The sequence below is a fragment of the Triticum aestivum genome, chromosome 3D (genome assembly GCF_018294505.1).
Source record: "Triticum aestivum cultivar Chinese Spring chromosome 3D, IWGSC CS RefSeq v2.1, whole genome shotgun sequence".
In the NCBI taxonomy this organism is placed as follows: domain Eukaryota; kingdom Viridiplantae; phylum Streptophyta; class Magnoliopsida; order Poales; family Poaceae; genus Triticum; species Triticum aestivum.
The window spans coordinates 273,220,497-273,232,253 of NC_057802.1; positions in this window are offsets into that span (position 1 = coordinate 273,220,497).

An 11,757-nucleotide genomic window follows, 5' to 3' on the forward strand; every position below is an offset into this window, starting at 1 on the left:
TCATCGACTTCAACGTCGCCCACATCCGCCTGCCGTACAACGCCATCCTTGGGTATCCAGCCTTGGCCAAGTTTATGGCAGTGACCGACCACGGCTACAACGTCCTCAAGATGCCAGGGAGCGGCGGCATCATCATGGTCCCCTGTGAAGAAAGAGATGTGGTGTGCTCCCTCGAGCACGCTTACCAAGCTGCAGCGGCCGAAGACCCCGACAACGAAGGCACCCTGTACCCTCCTGAGGCCATCCCCAAGAAGAAGAAGCAGCTACTCCACCCAGGGCCTCAAGAGAGCAGCGTTTCCAGCGGCACCACCTTAGGATCTGCGCCTGCAGCCGGGGCACCTCCCTCCCTAGCATAGGGAGGCGCGCCCGGCGCCCTCCTCAGGCTGGGCTCGGGGGCTCTCTTCTGGAGGGCCTCAGACCTAGCCAACGTCACGAGGGAGGCGCTCGGGCACCATGTGGAGGCGTGCTTCACCGCATGTTTCCTTCAAGAGGGCACAAGGCGTGGAGCACCCAGTCCTCAGGAGTTCATCACCAAGGCGACCCAGGAGCTTCAAGAGGTAAGGACCATACACGGTGACCGCCGCCCACCACCCGACGCAGCCCCCCATCCTGGCGAGGACGGTGGGCTGCGCGTCTGCGTCGACATTCCAGGGCTCAACAGGGCCGCATCTCAGGGACGTTTCTAGCCCTCACGCGTTGGACGGTGCGAGGGTCCACCTCACAGCTATGTTCGCATGCCATTTGGCCTACCGAACGCGGTTGTCACCTTCCAGCACCACTTGCGAAGCATTCTGGCGGCTTAGGAGGCCAGGCATCACGCTGTCCTGGTGGAGATCGCGACAGTTCTTTAGGAGCCACTGGGCCTACGGAGCCTCCTGAGGCTTAGGACCCTGGCGGCTCGTGAGGAGCAACTTCTTCGGCACGCATCTTCGGCTACTCCAACATCACTCCAGCTACGATATCAGGTGACTCTTTCCAGTTCATTCAGTTGGGGGCGCCCTTCGGGCAGCATTATCCCCAAGTCGCATGGGCCTGTCCCTGCGACGTGTATCCTTTTGCATCTTTAGCTTACTCTGTTGGGAGCGCCTCTCGGGTTGCATCATCCCCAAGCCGCTCGGGTCCGTCCCAGTGGCATGTATCATTCTTACATCTATTTGAGCTAACCTGCCTCATTGCTTGAGTCATTTCATGATTATCACCTGCCTGTCTGGTACTTCGATACCATGAACGTTGCACGCCCTTGCAAGCCCGCCCATGACCACCTCATGATTAAGGACTGGCACGGCGTCTGTGCTCGGGTCCATCCCTACAGCGTCGCCAAATCCAAGAGGCTAAGCTCTGGCTCGCGGGCCTGCTCCCATGTACGTCACCTCCCATGGCCCTCAGTGCCTTGTTCTTGCATGAGCTAATCGCGGACGGACAGGCCAGGGCGTGCGACCCGGTGGCTCGCCACCACAGGAGCCGCACGCTGGTCGTCTTTCTTTAGGATTCTTCCATGAGAAGACTAGGCACGGCGTCTGTGCTCTGGTCCATCCCGGTAGCATCGATAAATCCAACAACTGAGCTCTATCTGGCGGGTCGGCCCCGTTCATGTCACCTCCTGGGGTCGTTGGTGTCTGGCCTTCTCATGTGATCACCTCAGGAGATTCGTCCGGCGCAGGTTGCCTAACCATCTCGCAGGGCCACCGCAGCCATCAAGAATCAAGACCAGGTGCAACCCGCCTTGAGGTAGGGCGTGAGTCCCGCGCTGGCTCACGAGTGCCCAGACAACCTCGTCTAGCCCTGTCGTGCAAGCCTTGGGGGCTCCAGTCAGAGGGAGCCCTCACCCACGCACCAGTGGAAGCACCATGCTCCGTGCTGGCAGTCGAGGAGCGGCTATGCCCGTGCAAGTGCGGAAGCGCTACGCTCCGCGCTGGTGATAAACAACTGAGGGCAGCCCCATGGCCATACCAACCTCAGGGAGCCTCCGGGCTCAGTGTCCAGCCTCGTCGCAACACCTCCCCTGGGAGAGTCGCGTGAAGGGGCTGGGCACGGGGGCTGCGCTCGGGTCACGCCCGAGCGTACGCCACCCTGCCAGGTCACTCGGACCTGGTCGTCGCGTGTCCCTCCCGAGTGGAGCCTCGGCGAAGGAAAAGGTATGAGGGCCGTTTGAACGTCAAGGGGGACTCCTGAGCATCACGACTCAGGAGGCTAACTGGCCACATAGCCCCTCACTCCTTGGTCCTTCCTGGTGATCCGGACGGCCCCAATGGCGGCTGAGGTATGCATGGGGTCGGGCCCTGCCGACGTAGAACACTAAGGCCAACTTTCGCATCTCCTCCCCGTAAGCCGTTTGCGCGTCAAGGGGGACTCCTGAGAATCGCGACTCAGGAGCCTAACTGGCCACGTAGCCCCTCACCCCTTGGTCTCGTCCTAGTGATCCGGACAGCCCAACGGCAGCTGAGGTATGCGCGGGTCAGGCCCCACCGACGTAGAACATCAAGCAAATGGAAAGGAAATCACGGAATATTAACCAAATATTACAAAACATATTGTTCCCCAAATACCAAACAAAGTTTTAATGCCTCCACAAGGCATGTTGCATACTGCAAGAAAGTTCGCACGAAAGTAAAAATAGGAGGGAGCGTCACCAGCAAGCCTCCTCTTCAGCCCCGAGCGGTGTCGCCAGGGAGTGCCTCCCCGTCGGCAGCATCACCGCTGCCCGTGTCATCAACAGCGATCGCGGGAGCGGCAACACTGTCAGCCGGAGGTGCAGGATCGACGGCGTGGAACTTCAACAGGGCCTCCACCTGGCCGCAGCCGCGCAACGCTCTTCCTCCACGGGCTCGAGCAGCTCGCGAAGGTCGGCGTCGGGGTCGCGAAGATGGAGGTGGCTGAAGACGCGCGTCAGAGCTGAGGAAGAAAGCGCGCGGGCTTCCCCCTCCACCATGGGGCCGATCCCGTCGATGACACCCTCGAGCGCCGCGACAAGATGAGGGAGCAGCTGGGCGGGGCCCTCGTCATCAGTCGCCAGCGGCTTCTCCAAGCCCTTCTCGTAGAGCTCCTGCACTGCCTTGCGGGACCTCTGCTCAAGAGACTTGAAGGCCGCGCGATCCTCAGCCAGAACCTTTGCCTTGGCTTCCAGCTGAGTCTTCTCCGCCTCCACCTTCTTCTCCAGCTTCTCCAGACGGCTGCGTTCTACGCCTTGCGCCCTCGCCGACTGCTCCAGCTCGGCGTCACGACCGGTGACCGCGTCTTCTCAGGCCTTCATCTTCTCCTCCTCTGCCTTGCGATCGCGAGCCTCGGCCGCGCGCTCATTACACATGGTCTCCAGCTCGGCCTCCATCAGTCGGCAGCGTTCCCTGGCGGCTTCGGCATCCTTGTCTGCCGCGTCACGAGCAGCAGCGGCCAGGCCGGTGGCCCGCTCCCCTTCCTTGGAAGCTACCACGGCCTGTCTCCACGTGGCTCTGACGGACGCGTCGGAACACAGCCACCCTGAAATCAGCTCCAGGTGCCCTGACGCCGGGCAGCGGTCAGGGCCTTGGAGGTCGTCCGGAGCTGGGTTAGCATGGAGAGCCTCCCCCCGGACATCAGGCGCAGCGGAAGGATCATGGGCCAGTGGCATGATGGGAGGAGGAGGAGGAGGCAGCGTCATCGCCGTGACCTGCGCGCTAGCGGCGGCAGAAAAAGAAACTGGGGGCTCCTGAAACTTTGAAAAATCGACAGGCGAGCTAGGGGTAAGCGCCTCCGGAGCCGACTTGGTGGTGGAGGTCGCCTTCTCCTAAGGCCGTTCCACCAGGCCTCGCGAGGAAGACCGAGCTGCAGAAGCATGGGTGCCGTCGCCACCCTTCCGCACCGGAGGAGGTGTGGCCGCGGCAGGCTGCTAGGTCATAGAAGGCGTAGGCGCTCCCTCTTTCTTCTTCTTCGCCGCCGATGTTGGCCTGGCGGAAAAAGGAAGGGCGTCAGGGGCAGCAGCAAGAGAAAGGACGAAATTAAGGGCAAAGCACTTACTCGTCCATGGCGGCGTAGTCCCTCGGCCTCTTCTGGAGCGTGAAGCCCGAAGGCTTCGCAGCCTGGGGTGTGGGCGCACGGATCTCAGGAGCAGACGAGATGGCAGCAGTTGGGCCTGTAGCGACACCAGCCGACGTCAGGGCAGGAGCATCGCCTCGGGAGATCAGCGCCGACCTGCTCTTCGTCGGGACCCCAGTCGGCGGCTTCTTCGAGGGGGTAACCCGGGACCTCGTGGTGACCCCAACGGGGGGCAGGACCTCCCTCACCGAATGGTCGTCAGCATCGTCGTCGTTGGGCAAGGTGCGAAGGATATCGGCCTTGCGCGGAGGGGAAGTCTCCCCTGCCCCTCCCGGGTCACCTCCGAGTCCCGCTCCTCCTCCTCGTCGGAGTCACCGGAGGACACCATCACCGGAGCCGTCGCCACCGGGACCTCGGAAGGCATTGGCGACACGAGCCCACGCCCATCGAAGATAGGCATGGCGGCGGCTACCTTCACCCATCCGGGCGGCGATACAAGGGAAAATGGGTGTCTGACGGATACCCCTGATCATCCTCGACCAAGAGGCGAAGAGCCGCGCCCAGCTCCTCGACCGTCAAGGCACCTGGGCGCAGGCGGAGGTCGTCCTCCTCGTCCCCAAGCTTCCAAAAGGGGCGCGAGCGCGCCAGGAGTGGAGCTACACGTTGTGCCAGGAATTCCTTGACGATCATGGCCCCCGTCAGCTTCGCCGCCTTCGGGTCGTCAGGCTTCAGGTCAACAATCATCTTCTCTAACACCTGCTGCACCCGGGGGTCGGTGAGCCTCACGTGGAGCCACCCGTCATGAGGCGAGGGAATCTCCGTCGGCAGCGCCAGCCGAGGGTGGGAGCACTTGGCGTCCATAAGGACCCATTTGCTCCGGAAGCCCTCGGCCTTCTTCCTGGCCTTCGAGATCGCATTGGACCCGTTGGCCGTGACGAAGTTGGCACACCCCGAGCAATGGTCGTCCTTGTTCCAGAGGTAGAAGAAGTGGCAAAGCAGCGCCACGGACGGCATCACCCCCACGAATGCCTCGCAATAGAAGGAGAAGATCAACAGGAGGAGGATAGAGTTGGGATGGAGATGAAGGGCATGCAGCTTTTTGTGGCTAAGGACGGCATGGAAGAAATCGGAGACGGGGGGCACCAGCCCTGCGACGACACTACTCATAAAGAAGGGGTAGAAGGTGCTGCCTGAGGCCTCCGGCTTGGCGGAGCCTGCCCGGAGCGCGGTCTTCCCTTTCTCGTTGCTGCTCTCCGCCGTCATCAGGAGTGTGGCGGCAAGGTTCTTCTCCAAAACACTAGGCGCGCTCAAAGCTGGCTCATAGCAGGAGAGCAGGGGAGCAGCCTTTGACTTGCTGGACGCCATCGGCTGCTCGAAGGGGGATGGATGCGGATCTGAAGTCTTTGGGAGCAAAGAGCAGGGAAGGGGATCTGGAGCAAGGAGTAGGAAAGGGGATCTGGAGCAAGACGAAGGGAGGCAATGAAGGCTCCGCGGCGCGCGCTAGCCTTTTGTCAGTCGGACAGTTGCCGAGGCAGCGTGGGGAAGCGGAGACGCCCACGTCCTGTCAATCACCACGCGTCAATCAAGGCCGCAGGCGGTTGGGTCCCGCGGTGCTCCGCACTTGCCCTTTGGCTTCGCCTGGAAACCAAGTCCAAGCACGCCTTGGGCCCCGGGGCTACTGTCGGCGTCCTGGGAACGGGGGTACCCAGACTTGCTTTCCTGCGGCCCAGGGCGTGGCTCAGCCAGCGGCCTTGTACGGCCCATCGTCATCAGCAACCACTCAAGACCCTCGCGAGGGGCTAAGACTCACGAGGCAGACAACACCAAGACCTCCTCAGGGGCGGCCTCGCTAGGCTGGCTCCCGAGGAGCGGAGATATCTATGCAAGGGGCACCTCGCGCGGTTCGCGTGACGTGAGCCATGACGACCGAAGCCAGGCGGGCGCCAGCGGGCGCAGAGTGCCAGTTTCCTCTTTAGTGCTAAAGAGGCACGTGCAGGCGAGGAGTCCTGAGGCATCAGGCAAAGGTTTCCATATCGGTGCAACGAGACCAAGACCAGCAGGACGGTAGGACGGAGGTCATCACGGAGCCCACAGCAGCGTCACCACAAGAGCCTTTGGCAGGCGAAGACCACCTTTTGTCAGGATAACTTGTACTAGTTGTCTCCCTTCAAAGTTGGCCGTTGTGGGATCCCTTCCCGCCTAACATTTGGGAAGAGGACCAGGGCCTCTATAAATAGGACTAGCCACCACCCTAGCAAGGGGAGAGATGATTCAGACCATCCTCGCACACACAAGCTCTCCGAGCTCAAGAACACCTCTCCTCAGGAGGCTATTCATCCCTTGTACTTGTTCATCCTCAGCCTACAAGGCAATCCGCCACACCACACTGGAGTAGGGTATTACACGACAACGGTGGCCTGGACCAGTATAAACTCTCGTGTCTCTTGTTCCTTGGGTTCGGCGAGCTAGGCCTTGAGATCGTTGCGAGAGCGAACTAGGGAGAGAGAGATCTTCGTGTGCACCCCAGAGTTTGAACCTCAAGGGTTTGCTGGAACCCGTAATCCGACAGTTTTTGACACTTATAGGAATAGCCCAATAGATCGATCAGAAAAATAAATTTGAGGTGGTTTCATACCCTAAAATAATATTTTCATTTATTCTCCGCTATTAGTGACTTTGGAGTGACTCTTTGTTGCACGTTGAGGGATTGTCATATGATCTAATTATGTTATCACTGTTGAGAGAACTTGCACTAGTGAAAGTATGAACCCTAGGCCTTGTTTCCAAGCATTGCAATGTCGTTTGTGCTCACTTCTGTTACTAGTTGCCTTGCTGTTTTTATATTTTCAGATTACAAAAACCTATATCTACCATCCATATTACACTTGTATCACCATCTCTTCACGAAACTAGTGCACCTATACAATATACCATTGTATTTGGGTGTATTGGGGACACAAGAGACTCTTTGTTATTTGGTTGCAGGGTTGTTTGAAAGAGACCATCTTCATCCTACACCTGCCACGGATTGATAAACCTTAGGTCATCCACTTGAGGAAATTTCCTATTGTCCTACAAAACTCTGCGCTTGGAGGCCCAACACGAGTCTACAAGGAGAAGATTGCGTAGTAGACATCATTGCGACCATACAGGGTTAGGTTCTCTCATCCCAGAATAACCAATTATAATTGTGTTCTCGGTTGCAATGTTGAACTGAACCATGTAGTGTACTAACCATCTGAACTTCTTGTGTAGTTCCACTAAATTTAAGCACCATTATTTGCAGAAATAAGCAGACCACAATGACTCTTGTCCGCGCACCTGTCCCAAAAACCTCCGTGCAGCCGTTCCAGCTAGTCCTCGGTCCATTGATGCACTAGGAGAAAGTGCATTCCCTACTAGGATGCAGTTGTTTTCGCTCATACCTGCACTGCAATCAGGAAGTAAAACGTATGAATCATCTTCTTTTAGATTGCGTTGGTCATTCTACCTAGTTACTACCAATGTAGGAATACCTGGAAGACGGGTGGTTAGACGACGACAGCTAGGAATAGCCATCTCATTTTATGCAGTTCTACTAAAACTAAGGTGTGTACTTTTGATTGCACAGATAGAAACGACATGGAGACAGACATCCCTGTTTGCGCAAATATGAAATATGGTTATTTATACAGTGACGGTTATTTGCAGTGGCATATGATTAATAGCAGCATCTATTGGGTTATAATTGGCACAACATTGACAGTATGAAAGTGCCCTTAAGTAAGTAGCATCACATCACATCAACACTGCCACTAGATTAACATGCAGAACAATAGCATTAGTATTACTGTCATGAGAGTAGCACATGGTCAGTAAATGTGCAATCAAATTTGTGCCGTTCCACTGGAATAAAGGAATGTTAGCGGTGTGAGATTTAAGTGTAACTGCAAAAATACAAATCATGGGAAATAAAGCAAGACGGAAGCACTTCACAAAATGGTGGTGGCATTGCTTCAATTTATCGACGGCACTAGACCATTACTTAATAGTGACATTAGGTGGCATTGCTTCAATTTATCGACGGCACCAGACCATTACTTAATAGTGACATTAGGTGGCATTGCTTAATGCTTCATGTGATTTTACATTAACGGTAGCGATATGGGCGTAGGGACAGCAGGGGCATAAATTGGTGAGGCAGATGTGGTTGCTGAGAGCGGCAAACACTCAGGCAACATGTCTGCCTTTGTCCCATTTTTTATCTCCTCGGCGGCATTTTCCTATGTGAGCACAGGAAATCTAGACCTGCTCGTTCTCATTTGCATTGTCCCCCAACACCCCTCACTTTCTTTCCTTTTTTTGACCAAGAGACAGGTCCACTTCCCCCCACCCTTCGCCATCCACCACGCTTTCTTCGCCTTTTCAGCCAAGAGACCGGTTGGGTAGCCAATATCTACTACTTTCCCCTGTTTCCTCTTAGAACCAAGTCCTAGATTCATGCTACAGCTTTCCCACTTTCTTCCCTTTTTGAACCAACTCTTAGATTCGACTGTATGAACTAGCTTTACCTCTAATAATAGTAAAAGTCTAGGTGGCTTTGGAACAGCCGACGGAAGTAGAAAATGATCTACACGCAGTCACGCAGGGAGCTGGGGCAGTAGATCAAGGCAGGTTTCGAAGGAATATATACCTGAGGGTCATCGGCATGTTGCAAAGACGGCGTCGGGAGGCCACATCTTGGCCACAATATCGTAGGGAGGAAGAAGGGGTCGGAGGCCCTCCCGAGCCACCGCTGTCTCAGAGAGAACGACACGGCCGCCGATAAGGACACGCGGGCAGCTGTTGGTCTCCTCCCTCGCCGCCAACGATCGCGTGAACGATGCACCTATACCCCTGCCCCCGTTGAGGTGGTCCGGACGGATTTGTGACCAGCCATGAGCAGAGAGAGAGTGTGGCCACCTATGTCTTGCTTAGATCTGGAGAGCATGAGAGAGTGAAAGAGAGGAACCCTAGTAAAGCAAGCACTGAGGCTCCTGCTTATATATATAGTGAAGTGATTTTGTTGTACCAGCCGTAATTAAATTGAAGATGTGCGAACCACTATTTTTATTTAAAGTTCAAGTAAAAAATAAAACTCGATCAATAACGTGCCACAGTGTCCAGGACGCACAATACTGTATCGTTCACGTGTGGTCCCCGGCCCTCCATCAAGTTGAAAACTAGACTAGTCAAAATGTCAATTGGGATGCCTCTTTGTAAACAAATGCGCTCCTAGCTTAAAAAAATGTGTTCCTACGTGTACCCGTGAGTGGGTGTGAGAGAACTAGTGCATGCGTGCACCGCTTCTCTTCGTGAGAGTACAATATACTACGCCCAAAGAATGTTCACCACAAGAGTAATAGTATAAGTGCGTGACGTGCGAGTTAAAATAAAAGGTGTGCGACATCTTTTATTTTTTAGAAGTTCTCAGGGTAGGGTGTGAATAGCACATATGTGTGTGACGTCTGCCAACAGATAGATGGTGGGTGCGAGAGGACTCGGGAGAGTCATGACTCGTGAGGGTGCGTGTGTGCGTGAGAGAGAGGGGGCACGTATCAATGCAATGCATGTGTTCGTAAATCATATCTGACAAACGTTCGCCAAAAGCCGTTTCCTGATGAATGCCGTAAGAACCGTTAGATCGGCATCCGACAGTGTCAGTTTTGCCATGTCATTTAAAAGAACAGCCACTCCTCCGACACACAAATCTTCCACGGGAGTGTTAGCAACTGTCGTATGCTCCTCCCTCCGTTCCAAAATGTAGTGCATATAGCTTTATTGAAAATTCAAACCTCGCAAACTTTTACCGAGTTTTCGTATACCAAAATGCACATATAGAATACCCAGTATATATTATTTCATTCATCTTCGAGAGGTAACTATAAAGATGGGGGAGGAGTGTACAAAGAAAGACCGTCGTATGGCTTGTAGCAATTTGAACCATCCTCTGGTGTGGAGGAATATCATAGGAACTCTATATGATATGATTTTTTCCTTTAGAGCCAATTGGTTCATAGGAATAGATACATATACTCCACATTTCAAAGGAAAATAAACATGATATCATTTTTATAGCTTTAGAGCCACTTGGTTCATATGAATGGATTCCTATACTCCCACAATTTCAAAGGAAAATAAACATTAGCGTATATTCAATAGAAAAGTTCCTATGATGTGAACCAAATGACATCTCTTTTCTAATCCCTCCTCATAGGAATTGAGATACATGTCATCTCTAGATTCAATAGAAAAGTTCCTATGATGTGAACCAAATGACATCTCTTTTCCAATCCCTACTCATAGGAATTGAAAGACATGCCATCTCTTTCCCTACAACTTCCATGTATACATCTTCTCTATTCCTAAATAGCTAGTACAACACACTAGTAGCTTTTTTCCTGGACATGCAACTATAGCACAAGAACACGTCATGCATGCAAGTCATAAATCACATTGTTTTTGTACTATATGCATGCAAGCACCACATCATCAATTCGTGCATGTTACTCATAAGTTATTTCTTGCATTAGATTTTGTATTGACAATGTATATGTTGCTCACGTGCACACATATGTGGTTCACATTCACATTTTTGTTAGAAATGTCATTCTTTTAACTGCAATTCATTTTTTCTCTTTGTATTACATTTTCATTTTAAGCATACATTCACTTCTCATTAGTTATAGATGTTTTTGGAGGAACTTTTATTGCATTATTTTGAGTAGAAAATTTCAGGCGGCCGGGGGTATACCAAAATGCGGGGCCCATGCGTCATTGCATTTCGGTCGAACCTACATCCACAATTTTTTGTGTACTACCTATATCTCCACTAGTCCCCGAACCCAAAATGCTGCCTCGTTCCCATAAAACCAAGCGGCCCACCCGTGTTAAGGTGTCGACTCAAACTCAATCCCTCGCCCATTTACTACATCGTGGCCCCGCACGCCGTAGTACTCCTACAAACCCTACCAGCCACACGCATCATCGGTTTTCTTCAAGAGGGCGTGCGAGAAGCGGATTTGTAGTGGAGGCTCCTACCCTAGGGTGCCCTAGGTAGCTGTCGCACGCATCATTGGTTTTCTCTTTTCTTTATGCTCTTGCGCCCTAGAGTGAAATGATGGTTGCTTCGTACGTCCAGCTTAATGCGGGAAAGGTGGGGCTTTGTGATTTAACCCCTCATCGCTCATTTACTACTACTGCGGCGCTATGACCGGGGTGCCTCCAAGTCCAACCGCTGCTCCAAACTGTAATTTGGTGCATCTCACATGGAACAAGACGGTGGATGAGCCACATGTCAGCCAAAGGGGTCCTGTTAAGTGTGTCGCCATTTCGTGTGCGGACTGACCCTGCTTGAGTTGCTATGCCAACACGACATGAGCAACCTACCACTTAGTTTTGCTCCTTGGTGAATCCCGACTATATTGATCTAAAAAGATACTACTCCCTCCGTCTCAGTTTATAGGGCGTGCACGTAGTTCTAGGTCATCCATTTGACTAACTAAATATGAGTTACCATGTCACAAAAAGTATATCATTGGATTCTTAAGCGAATGTAGTTTCTAAACATATATTATTCATCACATATATAGCTATTTAAATTCTCAACCTAGAACGATGTGCATGCCATGTAAACCGAGATGGAGGAAGTAGTAAAAATGAGGTGATTTTACCGAGCGGTGGGCAGGGGAGCATGGCCTATCATGCGGTCCCACGTGTCATGATGTACCA